Below are 20,270 nucleotides of genomic sequence, written 5' to 3'. Positions count from 1 at the left end.
AAATATGAGTTTTTATAATGGGTCTGTTCTACATATCAGGCCTAAAACAAATTTTTTATTTGCACATTGGCCAATAACTAGTTGTTTAACATAAGAACTTGATCGCATTTTCCTAATGGATATTATGCTTTTTATAAATAAAATGGCGTGTATAACCTGTTACGTAATTAACATTACATGTAGTTTACATATTTCTTTTCTTCAAGTAACGTCTAGTAAAGAAATTAGTTTTTATTTTTAAATTAAAAAGTTTTGCTCATTAAAAGGACCTAAAAAGATGCTGATTTACAAACAACGATTTGCATTTAAATTTGCAACCCTACAAAGAAGGTCCAGTCATGCGTTTCTATTAGAAAGAGGAAAGGAAGAAAAGAGGAAGGGAGAAGAACCGAGCAGCAGGTTATTGCAATTAAAGCCAGCTGTTAGAGGCTGCGGCAGACCGTCAACTGGAGGTTCGTACCCTTGAAATCCAAGGAGACCTTGGCAGCGCATTCCAAACACTCCACACCTCCAGCCTGGACAGATGCAAAACTACTCCAGGGACTACTTAGTAGTTAGGATGAACGCAAATTACTATACTATCGGATACGAGGCGTTAAAATAGTATAGGTGTGTACTGTACTGCTTTAACTGTCTTATTAAAAATAAAAACCGATACATTTTTTATTCTATTAGGCCCTTTTTTGTATTTTTATTTTTGAATTTTTTATTTTTAAATATGATTTGAAACCTAGTGTATGAGAACTATATATTTTACAATAATCATTAAATTCAAATTCTTTACGTTTTTTTTTTTTTAATTATTATGATTGTATTTTTTATTAAGATAAATTGTGGTTATTTTAAAATTTAAATGAAAACCAGTCTGATAAACAATCAAACAAAAATTACATACTTCATTTCAGAAACTATGACTATAATTTAGCTTACCATAAAACAATATGTTTTTTGACAAATCAACGGGTTTTAAAATTTTATTTTATTAAAGAAAATAAGAATATTACTTAGGTGGTTTCTAATAAATTTTCATATTTTTTTAAACAGTGTTAATTAAATAAATATCAGTTAATATATCGCTGAAACCAACTTTTACTGTGCATAATGTGGTAACATGAATATTAATATATGTAGAATAAACGAGTATGAATAATGAGAAGTAATATCGGACAAATGTTTTGATAAAATGAGCACAGTAGTTCAGATTAACACCAAAAATTTCCCAAAGCATAATTTTAGCAATGAAATCTTTCCACTTGAACCCAAGAAATTTTTCGTTTCTGTAGCAACTTTTTCCAAAAGAAATAACAATTTAAAAAATATATAATTATAGATAAAGATATAATAATTACAAAGAGATTTCCTCATTAAAAAAAAGATCTCAAAATATATGAATTGTTTATTGGTATGCGAAATATACAGAATATGAATGCAATAAAATTATAGAATATTGTTAAAGTATTTACAATAAAATTTGAAACGTATATTTTCAAACCCATTAAGGTATTATGATGTCATAACGATACAGACAGTAAAAATTAATTATCAAGCAGAGATTACCGTTTTCTAGAGTAAAATACTATAATAATACTAATTAACTACATTTAATTTCAGTTGTATTATAATTGAAATTTTATAACTAAATTATCAAAAAAAAATTTTTAAATCCACAGTATAATAATAGGTAAAATATTATTAACACTCAAAGAGAAGATTTCCAAACTTTCATAGCACTGTCTACGTGTCTTCTTAGCTATATATCACGATAAAGTGTATTGGGGCGGGTATAAGGCTTTCCTCGAAACACGTGTGCTTATAGCCTCGGCTGCGAAGTCAGAATGACGTTAGGGGACGAATAGAAGCTTCCCTAAATTTTCACTGCATATAGAAAGTGTAAACATATAAACATATCAAAAAATGTTAATCTTAAAGAACATATCTATTTCTAAATATCTATTTACGTTAGATAAAAGTTAATATTTCATTCAAATAAATTTACATCACAAATATTGTATAAAACCTAATATTTATTTATAAATGATTATTGTCTATTCACATAAATCTTCTATGATACTAAACAATGTTATCAAAATCACAAAGTCGCATTTGGCGTATGCCACGTGATAATTTTGTTCTTTTAAATCACATTTTTGTTGTTTTATTTCGCTTTTCGCATACATAATAGGCGTCTTCCATCAATGGTGTATTTCTTTATAACTTTTGTTTACATTTTAAGTTAATTTTTCATATTTATTTATTCACTATATAAATATCGTGTTGGGCGCTGATGACACTTCGTTGTGCACTCAATAAAAAAAATCATTAAAGCTATTCTGTTCTAATTTGGTCATAAAGTTTTATTTTACAATATTTGATAAATCACAGTTCTTTATAAATGTTCTTTATGAACCTTTTTTGACACGTAATCCATACAATAACCCCTACATAATCTTTACTCACATAGTAGTTTATGTTTTGTATAGTTTAAAACGTTATAACCAAAGAACCAAGGACATATTTTTATCAAATCTCTTCAGTATTTAATTCAAAATTGATAATTTGTTGTATCGAAAAATACACAAATATTCAGAAAAATCAATCATTTTCAGGATAGTTTACGTTTTACAAAGAGAATTGAGGAGAAATTTAGAAAAAGGAATATTTATAAAAAAATATTAATAATATCAAATATAAAGTTAGGAATTAGAGCTTTTATTTTATTCAACTAATCTTATTCCACTTTTTTCACAATTAAATTCTTTACAAGTTTTATTAAAAGGTTATATGTACGTAAGTACATATACGTAAGTTATATGTACTTTATATGTATTATTACCCGTTTAACAAAGTTATTGAAAGTCAGACATAAAAATCAGGGTTTTTTATCCCAAGTTATTGGTTTTCACCAGAGATTTCTCAAAAACTAATGCAGAGACGGTTCTGGAACCTAATCTACTCGATTTTTCAGGTCAAAAACCATAATAAATTAATTGCTTAATTAACGTCCTAATTAACGACTTATTTAATTAACGACTTCATTTCACCGGTGTAGCTGAAATCCAAGCGAAATCTTTCACTATCCGTAACTCGCAAACTAAACATTTTAGGACATGTTTATATAAACGTTTTCCATTATTTTCACGAGTAGAATAGGATATGAAAGTTTCAGGATGTTAGAGTAACAAATGAGGAGGTGTTGAGAAGAGTAGAAAAGGAGATGAATATGTTAAGTACCATTTTAGGCAGGGAAAAGGAACTGGCTAGGACACTGTATGAGAAGAAAGTGCTTACTAATAGATGAAGGATCGGTAAATGGAAAGAGAAGAAGGGGAAGAAGAAGATTTTAGTTGATTGATCGGCTTGTGGAAAGAAGAAAATATCCAGAAACAAAAACACTTGCACAGGACAGGAGCAAGTGGAGAGCAGCCATGACAAGACCTGCTCCATTGGCAGAACAAATTGAATGAATTGGAGAACTTCGTGATACACTCTGTATGTACACTCGTTTACTACAAAAAGGCTAGGCCATCACTCCAGTAAACTCTTTAAACCCTAGTAAATTTGTTTTTGAGTAAATTTTGCTCTGCTAACAGAGATAAGATAGTCATTTACGAGAATTACTCTATCTTTTTCAAAATGGAACGTCATGTGGGTGTCATTTTTAGAGTAGAGTAGCAGATTGTTTTTAGTTAGGAGAATTAGGATACCTGACTTTATCCGATAGGCATTTTAACAATTAGACTTATTATACTGCAACCAAAAAAGGAACAGAATCTTTGAATTAAAGAGGACGCAATTTCTCATATTATATAACACCAAGGAGAGTTAATTCATAGTTCGAAGTCGGCTTCATAGTTTATGCCACTCTCAGGATGAAGGACGTAGGAGGATCGGCTCTAGAAAAACAAAACTGTGACTGGTAAAGAAGGGATCGATTTTAATGAAAAATAGTGAATGATGTAAAAGGAAACACTACCTTCAGAAAATCCACAGCACAAATCAAGCAATCCAACCCTGACAAAACCAGGAGGTCCCTCCAGGCAGCGACCACTTATCTATTCCTAATACCTTGGGCGATTGAGAGGGGCATTTTTCTCAGAATAATAGCAGCATTTATTAATCGATTTTACCATTAATCAGTTTAAATGATGGAACAATTTTTTCTTTTACAGTAATTATTAAAGAATTACCGGAGAACAGGAGTTGGATTTCTAAAATATACCTCACTTTTCAAGAATTTGTGTGGCTTCTGAAAGATCCAAATGAGTTATGAACCGTTCAGCAAAAAACCAGAACTTCAAATTTAAATGGTAGATTTACCTGAAATACGTTTTATAATCAATTCAAAGCTTTACTGGCAATAGAAAATGTGTGTAAGAAAAGGCAGTTTGAAAAACATATGTATTTGTATACTTTGAATAACACAGAATATAATTATGGAAAGATTTCTGATGATGTAGGAAAAATGTTTTGACAGAAAAATTTATTCAATAGGCAAATAGTGAATAAAATACTTTTTTAAGACCCACTTAATTACCAATCACAGGAACAAAATTATCTAAGATTATAACGAATTAAATAATATTGCATAAAAAATAGAGCATTAAATCATTATCTTTGTATTATTTTATACCATGTTTCATTATTCGAATGAACTGTCCTTAACATTTTTATACGGAGGTTTGAGTCAGAAATATTAATTAATATTTTTAAATAAGAATTGTACTGCGTTACAACATGAGGTAAAATTGTTTTCACGTAGAATATTATAAAAAAAAAGATTTTTTTTTCTCAAGAACCTTCAATGTCGTTAACAGATTGCAAAAAGATCATTAAAAAATGTTATTCCTAATAAACCACATCACTTTTCGGGTACATGTATTTGTATTTTTTACGCCCCAAGGATAGTAGATTGCAGGCTATAGTTTTCATTTAACTTCAGTTCATAAAACAGGAAAAAAATGGAAATATTTTGGATGAAATTATCTTATAAATGATAGTACTATAAAATAACGCTTTATTAAAGTCATTAAAAGAGTAAATTTAACAAAGATACAAAAATTAACATTTATAATATCCTTCATTATTATTAATAACTGGCAAAAAATCCACTACTGCAAGAATGTTTTTATCTTTTTTTTATAAATAATAATGATTAAAATTCAGAATGAAATGCAAGGTTGAATCTACAATAAAAAAAAAAAAAAAAAAACAGAAATAAATAAAAGAAAAATCATAATAAAAATTAAGATAATTACAAAGGGTATTTATTATACATAACTGTCAGTTCCTGTTATAGTACTTATGCAATTTTACAGTTATTTTATTTTATGACTTAGCTGTCTGATAATGATCTAATATTAAGCTTTGATCTTTTTTACCATTTTCCATTTAAATAAAATACGTGCTGTAGAACTCAGTCAATTTTTTTCCTTCCAATCGATAAATTTATACAAATAAAATGAAATAATTTGACATAATATATTCTCACTTATTATAAATTACTATTTAATTCAGCAGGGAAGTTTCTTGGACAATAGGTTTCAAATAGAATTGATCGTTGTAGAAAACAACTAACTATAGTCACGCGAACTGATTTAAACTATAACTAGCCACGATTTTATTATAAATTCCTTGAAAATTTAAATATTTTCTATATTATATACTGCTGAGGATATTTTTTTAAAAATGCATAAAAAATTTTCTTTTCGTATATGTAACATATACGATATAAAAATATTATTACCTAATTCAATTACTCGTACTTAAAATTATCTTATTACCCGTATCTTCCAGATTGCATCATAAGTTGATATGTATATATATCAGTAATAAAAAATGACCTTTTCCCTAAATATGTTAATAATATAGTATTACCTATGATAATAAAAGGTAAAGGTTACATTAAAAATCTATGAATACCATTATCCTCATTCTACCACATACTGAAATAGGAGTTCCTTCGCAGTCATAGTTAAATAAAATATACTGCACAGTATTTACTATTAAAATAGGAGTGACGTATTAAAAAATGTGTACATTAATTATTTTCATATCACTGCGATATTTTTAAGCATTACAAATAATTGTTTTATAAAATACGATCATTTCTTGAAATATATATTTCGTATTTCTAAAGGTATGGAAAATTACCACAATTGTATCATAACTAACTAAAAATCTAAGGCACTAAGGAGTTTTAATAAAACCACACGCACGCGCTCACGCAGACGTGATCAAATGACCGAGAGGTTATTTATGTTAATAAATGATTCAACGAATAATCATTTCCTCGAATAATGAAACCAAATTAAATAAGGAATATAAATAACATTGGAAAAACTAAAAGATTATAACAAGCTTTCAATAAAGTAATGTAAGATAATCATCGATATCGATTACTTTTAAGCTTTTTGACACTTTACATTCACTTTACAAATCTTTCTAATTTATTTCTTTCCTTATAATTTCACAAAGTAGGTAACTTAAAATAGTAAAAGAATTTTATCTGAATCAAAAAACAGTTATGAAAATAGGAGATATACAACCCGAACGGTTTAACCTAGGAGAAGGTGTAAGGCAAGGTTGGCAAGAGCATTGATTATTCTCAACCTTGTTAATATGTATGATGAAGTTAGGTAAAAAATGATCTACAAGATTATCAAGGAATTAGTGTAGGAGAAAGGAAAATAAATTGCATAAGGTATATAACGTAGATGGGATAATGTTTTTAGGAGATGAAGTACAGAATATTCAATTGGTAACTTTAGAATTAGAAGAAATTATTACAGAATATGGTATGAAGGTGAGTTAGAAAAACAGAAGTAAGAGAATTGGAGACATAAGACAATGGATGTCTACCAAAAAATAAGGAATTATCAAACAAATTAAACAGTACACAGGTGTGTTAACAGAAGATGCAAAAATGAAAGTAAATAAAAATTTGGATTAGCAATGACCGAGACATTTAATAGAAAGAAATAGTATTTTTTAGTAAGAGTTAGATTTGAGGAAGCGTCGACTGAAGTGTGTTACGTTTGATGTGTGCTCTAAACGGATGTATGGGCAGATTAAATCTGTTCATAAGATTCTGTATGGAAGATCAAATGGACAGACTGTGTGAGAAATGAAGTAATTAGTAAAGCAAATTAGATTAAACTTAATTAAAATGATTCAGAATAGGTCAACTAAATTAGCTTGGATATATTACGAGAGGAGGATTAAAAAAAATGCTATAAGGATCAGAAAAAAATGTGCAAAAAAAAGGACGTCTGAAAAGATTAAAAATGGTAGGAACATGTGCAAGGGACCTGCCTCAGGAAAGATTTGATGATACGTAGTTAGTTACTTGTTGGTGAATATTACCAACGTTCTCATGATTTCTTTTCTTTTAATATTCCTTTGCTAACAATCTTTAAAATTGTTTATTTATTTTTTCATGTATGAAATTTTATTTAAAGAAAAGATTTATTACTAATTCTAATTAGTTTAGTTAAACATAAACACTAGAATAACAGCATCATCTGTTATTAAAAAAAATTCATCGTTTAAAAAAAGTGTCCTTGTAATAAATATAGGAAAGGATTCTTAGTCATAACACCTCACTTAGAAAAAAAATTAAATAAAAATACTCTTAACTCTGATTAGAGTAAAAACTCAATCAATTTGGTTGAAAGGGGAAAATTTTAGTAAAGCTATTTGTTAGAAATAATAGAGTTCTCACCTATTTCGATTAAACAGATATCTGTCTCACCATGATCGCGCTTCATTTAGCAAAACAAAGTGGATTGCTTTTATTTATTATTTTTTTCAGTAACATTATTTTTACAAACTAAAAATCTTATACGAGTAAAAGTATCATTAACTCTATCTATCTTTTAGACACATCAACCACCGAAAATCTTTCAATATTTCAATTTTTTGAAACATTAAAAATCTGAAACATCTAGAAATATTCTTTTATAAGTGAGTAGACTCGGTCTGTAGTTGAAGTGATTTTTATCCACTACTACATTTATATGGTGGGAGAAAGAACAGTTACTTTTCTATGCTGTATAACTTTTATAGACTTACAGATTTCCTGTATTATTATCAAAATCTGTCAGGTTAAATTGAAAAAAATATGTTTGAGTTCGTAGGATTTTATTTTATTTGTTAGCACATTTCAAGGGGAGATCGTAACCCTCATTTGTACTATAACACGAGTTATTATTACCTATATTGTAAAGTGAAAAATTAAAAATAAAATACATGAAGTTTATTACGAAATGAAATTACAATTAACATTGAAAATTCAACGGCGAAAAACTAACTAATTAATATCAAAAAAGTATAATAAATACAGAAAAAAAATTTTAAATACAAATATTGGTGAAATCGTCAATAAACCAAAGAGAAAGAAAAACACTGAAGAATATTAATATCAAGTGGTGAAAGTTGGATGCAAGATACACCACATTGGGCATAATAATTATTAATGTTTATAGATAAGGCAGACGCAGTGAATAGAATAAGTTTATTTAGTTGCTAAGCAACAGGATTATGTTGTTAGTAAACTAAATTATCCTTTTCGTTTAATTTAGGCTGACTTGTAAGCGCTTAGCGTGCCAGTCTATACATAGAAAGCTCCACGCTTGAATTCTCGATGAAAATACATTTTTATCAATTAATTTAATCCATATTTATCACGCACGACGTACTAAAATAATTATGCATAAAAAATACTCCTTCCCTTATTTTGTTAGTTCCATAATTTTGTTTTTTCTGTTAAAGTTAATAATTTTTTCTTTGGTATAAAAATAAATACACCAGTAATATTAGTTCTTTTAAAACACTAACAAAAGTTATAATTTAAAAAAGTTTAAATTAAAAAAAAACTTATTTTCGGCCAATTCCTTTTTTTGTTCCAGCTTTCATGTCGAGACTAATTTCTAAGAAAAAAAAGATGTATTTGGAAATACGCAATGTACTTTTTCTTATTTTATAAACATTCGAGGCTGTTATACAATTTAAGATTACTTTCATTATTTAATATTTTTAAATAAATAATAATGTCAATATTTTTAAAACTATACGTAAAAAAATATATATAAAAAATTTAGGCTTAATAACTATTACAAAAAAGTGAAAGGAAATAAATTATTTAACATGTTTTTTAACATAGGCCTTTCACATAACAACATGTAATTTTTAACAAAAAAAAAATTACCAATCTTTCCTACCGTTGAGAAATAATTCAAATTAACACAAAGATATATAATCAAGTTCTGATTACACATTAATGTTACTATAAATTGTCAAGAATAATATTGTTAAATTATGTCAAATTACTATAAATATATAAACCACTAAATTAATAATATAAATATTAACCGATTAATTATAGCATACGCTTATGCTACAATTCTTGTTTTATATTTTAACCTTGATTTGTTTTTTTTTCATTTTCGCTCTGCGTAAATAAACTGGCAGAGTATGGCTGTAATTTCAATTGCTTGTAAATAATTATGGGTACAGCTTTATTTTCTGTCACAAATGGAATAATTGTATACAGAAATAGTTTTTATCAATTCCTAAAGTTATGATAAAAAAAAATCTTTAATGAATTCTCCACCTTTCTAAACAGGAAACTAGGGAGTGCTAAATTGGATTGTATGTTACCAGTTTTTATTACAAACTAAATGTTCCATTACGTTACAGTTATATTAATGATACATAATATATAATGTCTTACAAGCTACAAACTGTAATATTGTAAAAATAATAGTAATAATAACTTTAAACAAAAATATTATAGATTATTACTTCTTTAAATCGTTGTTCTAGGCCAGATTTAATCGTTGAAAAAATAACAAATAATTATAATTAGAAAAAATAAGTTAAGTAATGAGTTTAATAACTTCTTTAATAATTTAATAACAAAATTTTTCTTGATTTTAACTATAATTCAAAACTGTTCCTTCTAAACGTTCTCTTATTTGTTGGTTAGGTCTACAAATAAAGACCTAGTTAGTAAAAAGAGTGTTAAAAGCAAAGCGACTATGAGATAGAAATGAATCTATTATGGATAAACTTTTATCTTTAGCATAAGGATATAATAGTAAAAACGAATAAAGGTTATCAGCTCAACCTACATTTTATACATTGTCTGTACAAGCATAACTTGAAAATCAACCGGGAGATTAAGATAAAAACGTTTTACGTTCGTGGAAGATTTTTTCCATTTTATAAAAAAAATTAAGTAAAATAACCTTACGTTCAGGTTAAAAACTTCTACAAAAGATATTTACTTTTTATTCTCTATTTATACCTAGATTTTTAATGGCTTTAATTTTTATTATTAATAACTTTCATATATATATATATATATTTAAGTAGAAGTAACAAATGACGCCTCATGAAATTCTGAGAAATTCATGAGATGATTATTATCTATGAGATGAAACTTATCGCTAATTAAATTGTTTAACTGTTGATTTTCGAAGGTCCAAGGTTCTAAGGTTCAAATTCTAGTAAAGGTTGGTTACTTTTATACGTATTTGAATACTAGATAGCGGTAGATACCGGTGTACTTTGGTGGTTGGGGTTTAATTAACAATACATCTTAGGAATGGTTAACCTGAGTTTGAACAAGACTACACCTCATTTAGATGTCGTACATATCATCCATATTTCATGGGCCTAGGTGGTGGGGGGGGGGTGCTTATTGTTCACTAGTTACACAGATTGCTTGCAACGTACATATTACGAAATAAATAAATGAGATGATTTTTAATGGAATTATATTTCAGTAACATTTAAAAAATATAAATCAACTTTATACGATTCTTTAAGTAATATAGTGCGTTTGCCAATGGCTGTTAAGAGATTGATGTTTATGTATTATAATTAAATGTACCAAAACTTATGATTAGTTATAACAAATTAATATGAGATTATTACGGATATAAGTAAACTATTAAAAATCAATTCAATCTGAAAAAGTAACCCAGGTACAGAATTAGAAAAAAAAATTATTACCATAAATAGAAAAGTGAGTATTCCGAATTATTTATATTTTTCATATGAAAAAAAACATAATAGACTAATATAAATAATACGAAAGTTCTATATTGTATTTACAAAAAGGAAAACTAATTATTTTAAACTTATTACCATTTGTTTACATATTTTTATTTTGTTTAAAACACCTTTCTTTTATTTTTTAACAATCATTTATTTTTGGGAAGTAAAATTGAATACATAACCCAAGTAATACTTGAATTATTTAGACTGATTTTATTAATAAAATCTCCTGATTTTTGATAAGCTCATTACAGAATTTCAGGGGATTTTCTTAGTTTGCGCAGCAACGAAATGTTTGGTTGAAAGATTATTTGTGTGCCAAAATGTTAAGTCTCTAGCCGATAGGTTAATGTTCTTTGTGGAGAAAAACAATAAGACTTATTATTGATACCAGATAAATAAGATTTGAGAAACAGTACACAGAAAAGTACGATTAGAAATTTCCAGTTACTATTTTGTATAAACTTAACATTTCTCATCTATTAATGATTTCTTAATCGAACAGTAATAACTTTTTCATGAATTACCAGTTGTCAGTTAAAAAGTGTTTTGACACGGAAGATACCAATTCTAATACGAAAATATATAAAGATATTAAATATAATAATGTCCAAATGACAGCTAGTAATGATTAATATGTGCTCTACAGGAACTGGAAAAAAAACTAAAAATTCTCTGTATAATCTACATATACTATTTTATATTTTTTCTACAATAAAAATAATATTGTAAGGATTATAATGTTAGAATTAACTTCTTTCAGTAATTTATAAATTTTCAGCATTCTTCGATCCATTTCAGATGTTTAAAAAACTCTGCATGTGCATGTTTATGTATCATTAAATCTGTTATTCTTATAACTTTACAGTAAATAGATTAAAACAAAATTCCGTAAAATTTAAATGTCATATTATATTCTGAAAAATAGTTTATTAAACACAATTGCTAACAAAAGAAAAGTCAAAAAACTTTTATTACTTGCTTTTCTTTAACTCGCAATGTGTTTTTTCGTGTTTGTCCTCAAATCTTGCATCCTTAATTTAATATACTTACTGACATTGCCTATTGATGAAATTTTGCAGTTACTAAGGTCGGGTGACGATACGATATTCCACCATTATTTTTTGCAAACATCCCCCCCGTACGGGGGTAAATTAAGGGTGCAGATGTAATAATTTAACATACTTCCTGACATTGCCTATTCGTGAAATTTTGCGCAGTTACTAAAGTCGGGTGATAATACAATACTCTACCATCTCTTATGCAAACATCCCCCCGTACGGGGGTAAATTAAGGGTGCGGGTGTAAAAAATTGCAAAACGGCTATGCGGGGTTTCAATATATGATGTTATCTTTTGAAATCCAAATTATCCTACTAATTAAACTCATGAAATAATGTATGATAATAATTTGATTAAAGTATGAATAAAAATTATAAAGAAAAGTTTTGAAAATGTTTTATAATATTTTAATGTAATCGCAGTCTTGGCTGAATTATTTTTGTAATTTGGATATATACTACTTACTATAAAATATGGACTAAATATGTTATGAAAAAAAAATTATTATTTTTTTATATTAAATGCTTTAGCTTGAATATGTTACTCGTAAAAAAACGGAAGATAAATTATTTATAGTAAATTAACATTTAAAAATAATTTATCATTAGAAATATAAAAAGAATTGAAAACTTGCTTTTTAGTTTAACATTTTATTATACCCAGATGCTAGATAAAAAGTCATATAATATTATGATCATCAAGATCATAATGCACAAAATAATACACAAAAATAATAAACAATATCAAGAAAGATTTGTTTTCATCAATTATTAAATTTACAAATCATTTACTGATTTTATGTACTTAATAAAGAGATTATTTTTGTTTTATGTATTATATTTGTTTTGTTTTTTCAAACCAATTTTATTAAAGAGAAATATTTCCATGCATTTTGAACAATAATCTAAAATTCTGTAGGTGGTTCATAAAGATGAAAAGATAAGCTATGATCGTAATTCATGATATTCATCTCGATGAACTAAAGAAATGTAACTTGGAATACCCAGTTTAAGTTTCAAACCAGAATAAAATCAGTAATAGGATATTTTACCACACGCAATCCACACCCTTGATACCGATAGACAAACAAAAAATAAAAAGTTAAACTTAAAAAAAGAAGTGCTGAATTTATTTTAATTTTAATATTAGTCAGTGTAATACAAAAATTGATTGAAGTAACACATTCTTGTAAAGCTAAAATCCCAACAGAGAAAAATTTACGTGGTAGGAATGAAGTTTAAATAAGACTTTAGAATTAGCAAAACCATATTACGTAATCAATGCACTAAGGGAATACATTTTTACAAATTATGTGATTGATGTAAACACTAGATGAAGAAATACTAAAATATATTTAAGAAAAAAATTACTTTTGTATTAATATTCGGTATACATTTTATAAATGCGTATATATTGTTAAGTTATTTTATTTTACATTCCGTGTTTAATCAAAATAAACTGATTCTATTGTTTTTGTTTTATTATTATAATTGAAAACATTTTATAAAAATACTAACATTTTGTATAAAGTAAACGATAAAAAATACATCTTAATTCCGAAAATATAATTAATTATGTAAATTTATTTTTATATAGAAGATTTTTATGACATTTATTTACCAAAACAGCTGCTGTTTTAGATCAACAGTTCAGGAGGGCTGGAACAACACGATAAATAACCACTTAGCACAGAAAACACATCCGAACATGCGCGCGGGCACACTGGAACTGGCGCCAGGCTTGATGACAGGGTATACACACATACGCTTCTTTCTCCTTAATTCCATTTCTGTACACTAGGAACGCTGTAGTCGATCGAAATTGAAAGTATTGCCTGCAGTGATAAAGCTTTCACTATCACTTTATTACAGATTAGATCGTTCTAATCGGTAGCTAATGATCTATTTATATAATAAAAATAGTTGCAATTTGATGTTATTTAATAACCTTTTTTTTAAATATATTAGTAAAATATAGGCACAATTATTGTCTCCATTAGATAGGAAATGTATTATCTGAATTATTAATCAATAACCAGCGAAAGTTTGTCGCAAACTCTTTTCCTTTATATTAATGATCGGCATTATTTTATTACCGGATATAATAATTTGTGAGTTACTAAAGTAATGAAATTATTATTTTTGTTGTCTAATTATTTTTTTGTTTAACTAATTTCATTTACCGATTATGATTATATTTTTTTCCTTTACTAGAAAAGGTATAGCTACGAAAAATCCTGAAATTCTCCTAAGGGGAGCCCAAATATAGGTTGTATTAACAAACTAATTTAAAAATAATTAAATATATTTTACGTTTTAACATATAAAAATATCTCTTTTTAAATTAATGTTTCTCTTCCTTGTACGAAATAAAGAAAGTATTGTAATCGCGAAAAAAAAGCTGTAGGAAGTTGAAATTTTGGATTTAGGACTGTTGTAACATCTAGTTGTGCACCTCCCTTTTTGATTGCAATCGGCTGAACCAAAAGTGTCCAAAAAAGCGTAATATCCAGAAGACTTCAATTTTGGATTTTTTTTTGATTTTTTTTTATTTTTACTGAATTTTTAAGGGCATCGACTACTAAGGTCATTAGTCCTCGTCACATTCTTTAAAAGAAATTATTATCTCCATCAGAATCGTCATATGTAAGGGTGTAAAGGGCCCTTACATTTTATTTAAAAACACAAACTTCACAATAAACATTAAGGCATAAAAAACAAGGACAATCACAAACACTTATGAGGTGTAAAGGGCCCCAATATTAAAATTTGAGACAGATTCTCAAAAGACCATAAAATATAAATTTCAACTTATCAATACCATATCTTTCTTTCTTTCTTCTACGAGTCTCATTTATAGTTTGTTTAAGCACCCTCGGGGCGACCAGAACCGCCGCTGAGCAGTATATCAGTCGCGCCAGGGTGCCGTGGCAGTTGAATCCTTCTTATAAACAGGCTATAGGCATGCACGGCGTACACCCATAGCCTCGCGCCCTCAATCCACCCTTGAGGGTCCCCCATGCCATCATCGGACACACCCCGACTCACTGCTCTTGAATGAAGGTGAGCCAAAATGGCCTAGGCAAGAGGGCTACCTCCCGTCACTGTACGTGCCACGCTTCGAGACTCCCTTATATGTATATATAAAACTACCGCTTAGAGATTCTTTTGTCACAGCTTTAAACATTCATTTTATAGACTTTTAAGAAGTCCACTGGCGTGTAAAAATGCAACTATATTTTCTTCATTTCCATTATCCAGATCAGCTCTAATATTATTTGTAAGACGGAACCTCTTTCTGAGGTCCTCATATATGGTACACTCTTCTATTAGATGCTTGATTGTCAGTGTTTTATTACAAACACCGCACATTGGTCTCACTTCGCCGATTAACAAATATGAATTTGTTAATCGCGTGTGACCGATTCTAAGTCTCGTCACCGCTACTTGTTCACGGCGAGTCAACTTAAAGTCGCTTTTCCATTTATAAGGAGAAGTTTGTACTGAGTTTAATTTTGTATTTAAACTCCTCCATTCAGCGTTCCATTTGTTTCTTACTATGTTTGTTAGACGGTTTTTAACATCTGCCACTCTTACAGGAAATGCATCCAAATCATCGCAGACTGTTGCCTTTCTGGCAGCTTCGTCTGCGATTTCATTACCTGTAATATCAGCATGCCCCGGAGTCCATACAAATACACATCGCTGTCCTCGTTGTTTTAGTACGTATAAAATGGACAGGATGTTTGCAATTAGGACATCCTTAATGTTCTTATGTTCTTGTTCCGAATTGCGACAAGTGCACTTAATGAATCGGAACATATTAGCACTCTCTCTTCGCAATAGTGTTCAGTGTAGCGAAGAGCTTGCTGGATTGCAGTGAGTTCTGCCGTGTAGACACTGGCCACATCTGGCAGTTTCCAAAAGTGGGCTTCTTCATTTACATATATTGAGCATCCAACACCATGTTCGGTTTTAGAACCGTCAGTATAAACTGTAATATGTTCTTCGTAACTACTGACGGTTGCCAAAAATTCCTGTTGGATGATCACTGCTGGTTTCTTTTTTATTTCTCCTTGAGAGAGATCCAAATTTGTATTTACCGCTGGCAAGAGCCATGGCGGTATTTCTCTAGTAGAAATTGCCAATGTGTCTGGAATGGCAATTTCATATTTACTTCTTAATTCGTGGTACCTAATTCCGGCTGGTCTGGAATAGGTAGCACGACGTTCGTATAATGCAGCCATAGGATGGTTGTTAAAAAGTTTATTATTTATATGGGCAGGATAAGCCCATATATTTGCTGCATATCTTAACAAGAGGATCTCTCTTCTATAATGTAGTGGCATTATTCCGGCTTCAGACATCAGACTAACCGCCGGACTTGTGCGGAAAGCGCCTGTTGCGTATCTTATTCCGCTATTATGAACTATGTCTAACTTTTTTAAATGCGACTTTCTAGCGGATGAATATACGATACATCCGTAGTCTAGTTTAGACTGAACCAATGCTTTATACAATCTCACTAATGTCTCTTTGTCTGAGCCCCAATTTAAGTTCAATAAACATTTTATAATGTTTAGGGCTCTTTTGCATCTATCACTCAAGTCCTGTATATGTAATCCCCATGTAAGGGATTTATCCAATACTAATCCTAAATATCTTACATTGTTTTTATATTGTATTGGATTATCATCAATTGTCAACGCAGGACTTTGATGAGGAATTCTCTTCCTACAAAAGTGTACACAGCACATTTTTTCTGGTGAGAATTGGAATCCGTTGTTCTTTGCAACTTCATTTAGAGCATTGATCGCTCGTTGCAATTTGTACCTCACCATAGCAGTCTTGTTGCTGGCATACACAATTGCCAGATCATCAACATAGACGCTTTTGTTGATTTCTGCTGGAATGGCTAATATCAATTTATTGATGGCAATGGTAAACAAGGTACCGCTCAACGGCGAACCTTGTGGTGTGCCATTTTCCAAATTTCCTACAGATGAATATTCGCTACTGACTCGTACTTGGAAAGTACGGTCATTCATATAGTTGCTCAGTAAGACTGGCAGGTTGCCACGAATGCCCCATTCATGTATCTGGAGCATTATACCATGACGCCAGGTCACATCGAAAAAGCCTTCTGAAGATCAAAGAAGACTCCGACACAATGTTTCCTTTTAATGAAGCTGTTATATATAACGTCCTCTAAGCTGATCATTAGATCAGTGGTAGAATGGTATTGCCGAAAACCTGCTTGAAACGGTGATATCAGGTTTTCTTTTTCCAAAACCCAGACGATTCGATTATTAATCATTTTTTCCAGTATTTTTCCCGTAGCACATGTCAAAGAAATAGGACGATAGCTATTGGGGTCTGTTAAATTTTTATTTTTCTTTGGTACTGGAACAACATGAGCTTTTTTCCACTGCTGCGGGTACGTTCCATCCCGCCATATTTTATTATAAAGTTCTAATAATCTACGCTTTGCAGTGGTATTCAGTTGCCTGATCATATTATAGTGGATTTCATCCGGACCAGCAGCTGTGTTACCTGATTTTTACAACGCTTTCGCGAATTCTTCCATTTTAAAAGGTATATTATATGAGTAATTATACTCAGTTCTGAAATTTAGTAGACCAAGTTGTTCTTTTTTAGTACGAAAATCTTCTTCGTAGTTGTCCGTTCTGCTGGCCTTTTCGAAGTGATTGGATAACAGCTCTGCAATTTCATATGGAGTGTCTTTTATTTCATCTTCATCTTGAAGGCTAGCTTAATCTTGATTTTTTCTTAACTGCAGTAATATGCCCTCATTGAGATATTTTCAACGATATATCATAAATTGCACTTATTTTTTTTCATTGCTTCCACTTATAGATAAATACATTTTAAATAATAAAATATTTGGATCGTACAAGGGAAAGCACATAATCGGTTTGAATCAAACTTCATCGCCTTTTTTTTAAATTTAAATATATTGATTTATTAATAATTATTAATCCGTGATTGTAAAAAGAATGTTTACAATAATTATTCAATAAAAATAAAAAAATATGAAAAAAAATCAGAAGTTATTTGTGAAATAAAATTTTATGTACTTTTAAAAATATGTATATGTAATTTAATAGGCATTATTACATATGTGTATGTGTAATAGGTTTGATGAAACATCTGATATTCAACATTAATTAAAAATTATAATTTAGAATCGTATTGTTTTTGGATTTTCTACTTTAATTTCTGTTAATTTTATTTAATTGGAATATCTGTTTAATTTTATCATTAACATTAAAATTAACTACAGAGTAACTGAAAAATATACCCCAACAGGAATAACATATACACACTGAGGCACACGTTCCCGATCTTTGATCAATTTCAAAAAATTCTTATCTTTTAGTTCATTACTCCTCTGATATTGTCGGACAATATTCTCCCTACTTCGGTGTTGATCATCATTTCGTTTATTTGTTTTTTGTTACCAATCATTTAATCGTTCTTTGATTTGATGTAATTCTTCTTGATCTTAATTTGTGTACACGTTCTTTTGTATTTTCTCTCTTAATCTTTTTGTTCTTTCCTTGGTCTTAACCTTTCCTTCCTCTTTTTATTTATTATCTTCTCTTAATATTTTTATTCTTTCTTTGTTTGCAGCATTTCTTCCTGTTTATTTTTTTTTGGTTTGCAACAGTTTCTTCCTTATTTCTTTTGTTTTAACTTTTTAACTCAATAACTTAATAGTAACATAACTTTGGCTACCTAATCTACATAGATTTCTCTTTTATTTGTATAATTAATTTTAATTTTGACCTTTAATTTAATTTATTTATTTATTATTTCATATTTTGTATATATGCAATTTTTAATCTTTAATTTTAATTTACAATTTAAAATTTTGAATATAAAAAAATTTAGTTTTATTTCTGTTTTGATTTAATTGGAAAAGTATCTTTTAACAATTTTAAATCTGAATTTTAATTTAATGTACAATTTGCAATGAAAGATTTGATAAATTATAAAGCAACTGATGATGCGAGATACTCGCGAAAGGCTCTTGCTTGGATTATGAAATAAGGTAGGTCCTATTTTATTCTATTTCATTAATTCTGTACTTGGGTTGATCGAATATAATATAATATATATATATATTAAATTAAATTATATATATATTTATTAAATTTAAAATCGTTTTTTTATATCCTACTGTTGTTTTAAACATAATAATCTTCCTAATATAGTACCCTTTAATTCAAAGTTTCATTTGATACAGTTAGAAGGAAGTGTTGGTAGATTTTCTTTGCCTAGAGGAAATATTCATAGCATCTTAAGTTTGATATCATTTACTCAAGTAAAACTTTTTCTTGTTTACAAAGTTTCACCTTAGTTAATCGGAAGAAACTTAACATGGAACTTATAGCCTTAAGGACATCCTCTGAAAAACCTTAATAATAATCATAACCGAAGTTTGTTTGCCTAATCTCAGTATTAAGTGTTTTTGATTGTGACGGGTTGAATTGTAGACGTCGTTTTTGTTTTTTTTTATAATGATTAAACAATGTTGAAAATAGTTAGATAGTAGTTAAATCACTATTTATAGTACGATTAAACAATATTTTGATTCTGTTATAAATGTAACAGCAATGATAATGAGAAACATTATTCACATTTTGTCTCCATTTGTGTCCATTAGATAGTAATAAAAATTACTTTTCGCATTAAATTAATCACCGAGAAAAATTTTTTTAGTGTCGTGTTAATTAAGATGGTGTTTTTAAAAAAGCTTTTAATTTTATCTAGATTAATTAAATATATGTATTATTATGCTGGAGGAATTATTAAAAAAAAAAATACGTAGTAAAAATCAGATTTTTTAAAAGTATTATTAGTGAATAAGATAGAGAGAGCAATTGATTGATTGACGATTGCTTTATTTTATTTCAAAAAAAAAAGGTTATGGCTCATTGACCTTCCTACAAATTGAAGTATTCATGTCTATCCCATCAGTAGTAGAAAGAAAATAAATAAATGAAACAAGTTAAGTGATATAATGGCTGATATGTTTTCCATAATCCAGCGATTTTTTTTTTTTTTGCAAAGTAATTTATCCTCTGAAAGAGTATATAATTCTGTAAGAAATTTGTCTTAAAAA

General features: G+C 28.6%; 1 protein-coding gene across 3 annotated transcripts in view; it reads right to left on the bottom strand.

The window, feature by feature from the left end:
* LOC142321657 (uncharacterized) overlaps window positions 1–13,850 on the bottom strand; it is a 361,563-nt gene extending 347,713 nt beyond the window's left edge. For 2 of the 3 annotated variants that reach the window (XM_075359921.1, XM_075359920.1), the window contains exon 1: window positions 13,743–13,850. The gene's annotated coding sequence lies outside the window, so the exon portion shown is untranslated. The remainder of the gene's footprint in view (window positions 1–13,742) is intronic. The other variant, XM_075359923.1, reaches the window with a different exon arrangement.
* Window positions 13,851–20,270: the final 6,420 nt, after the last annotated feature.

The sequence above is a fragment of the Lycorma delicatula genome, chromosome 3 (genome assembly GCF_047948215.1).
Source record: "Lycorma delicatula isolate Av1 chromosome 3, ASM4794821v1, whole genome shotgun sequence".
NCBI lineage: Eukaryota > Metazoa > Arthropoda > Insecta > Hemiptera > Fulgoridae > Lycorma > Lycorma delicatula.
The sequence above is the reverse complement of the archived record's forward strand: the minus strand, read 5'-3'. Positions and strand labels throughout refer to the sequence as shown.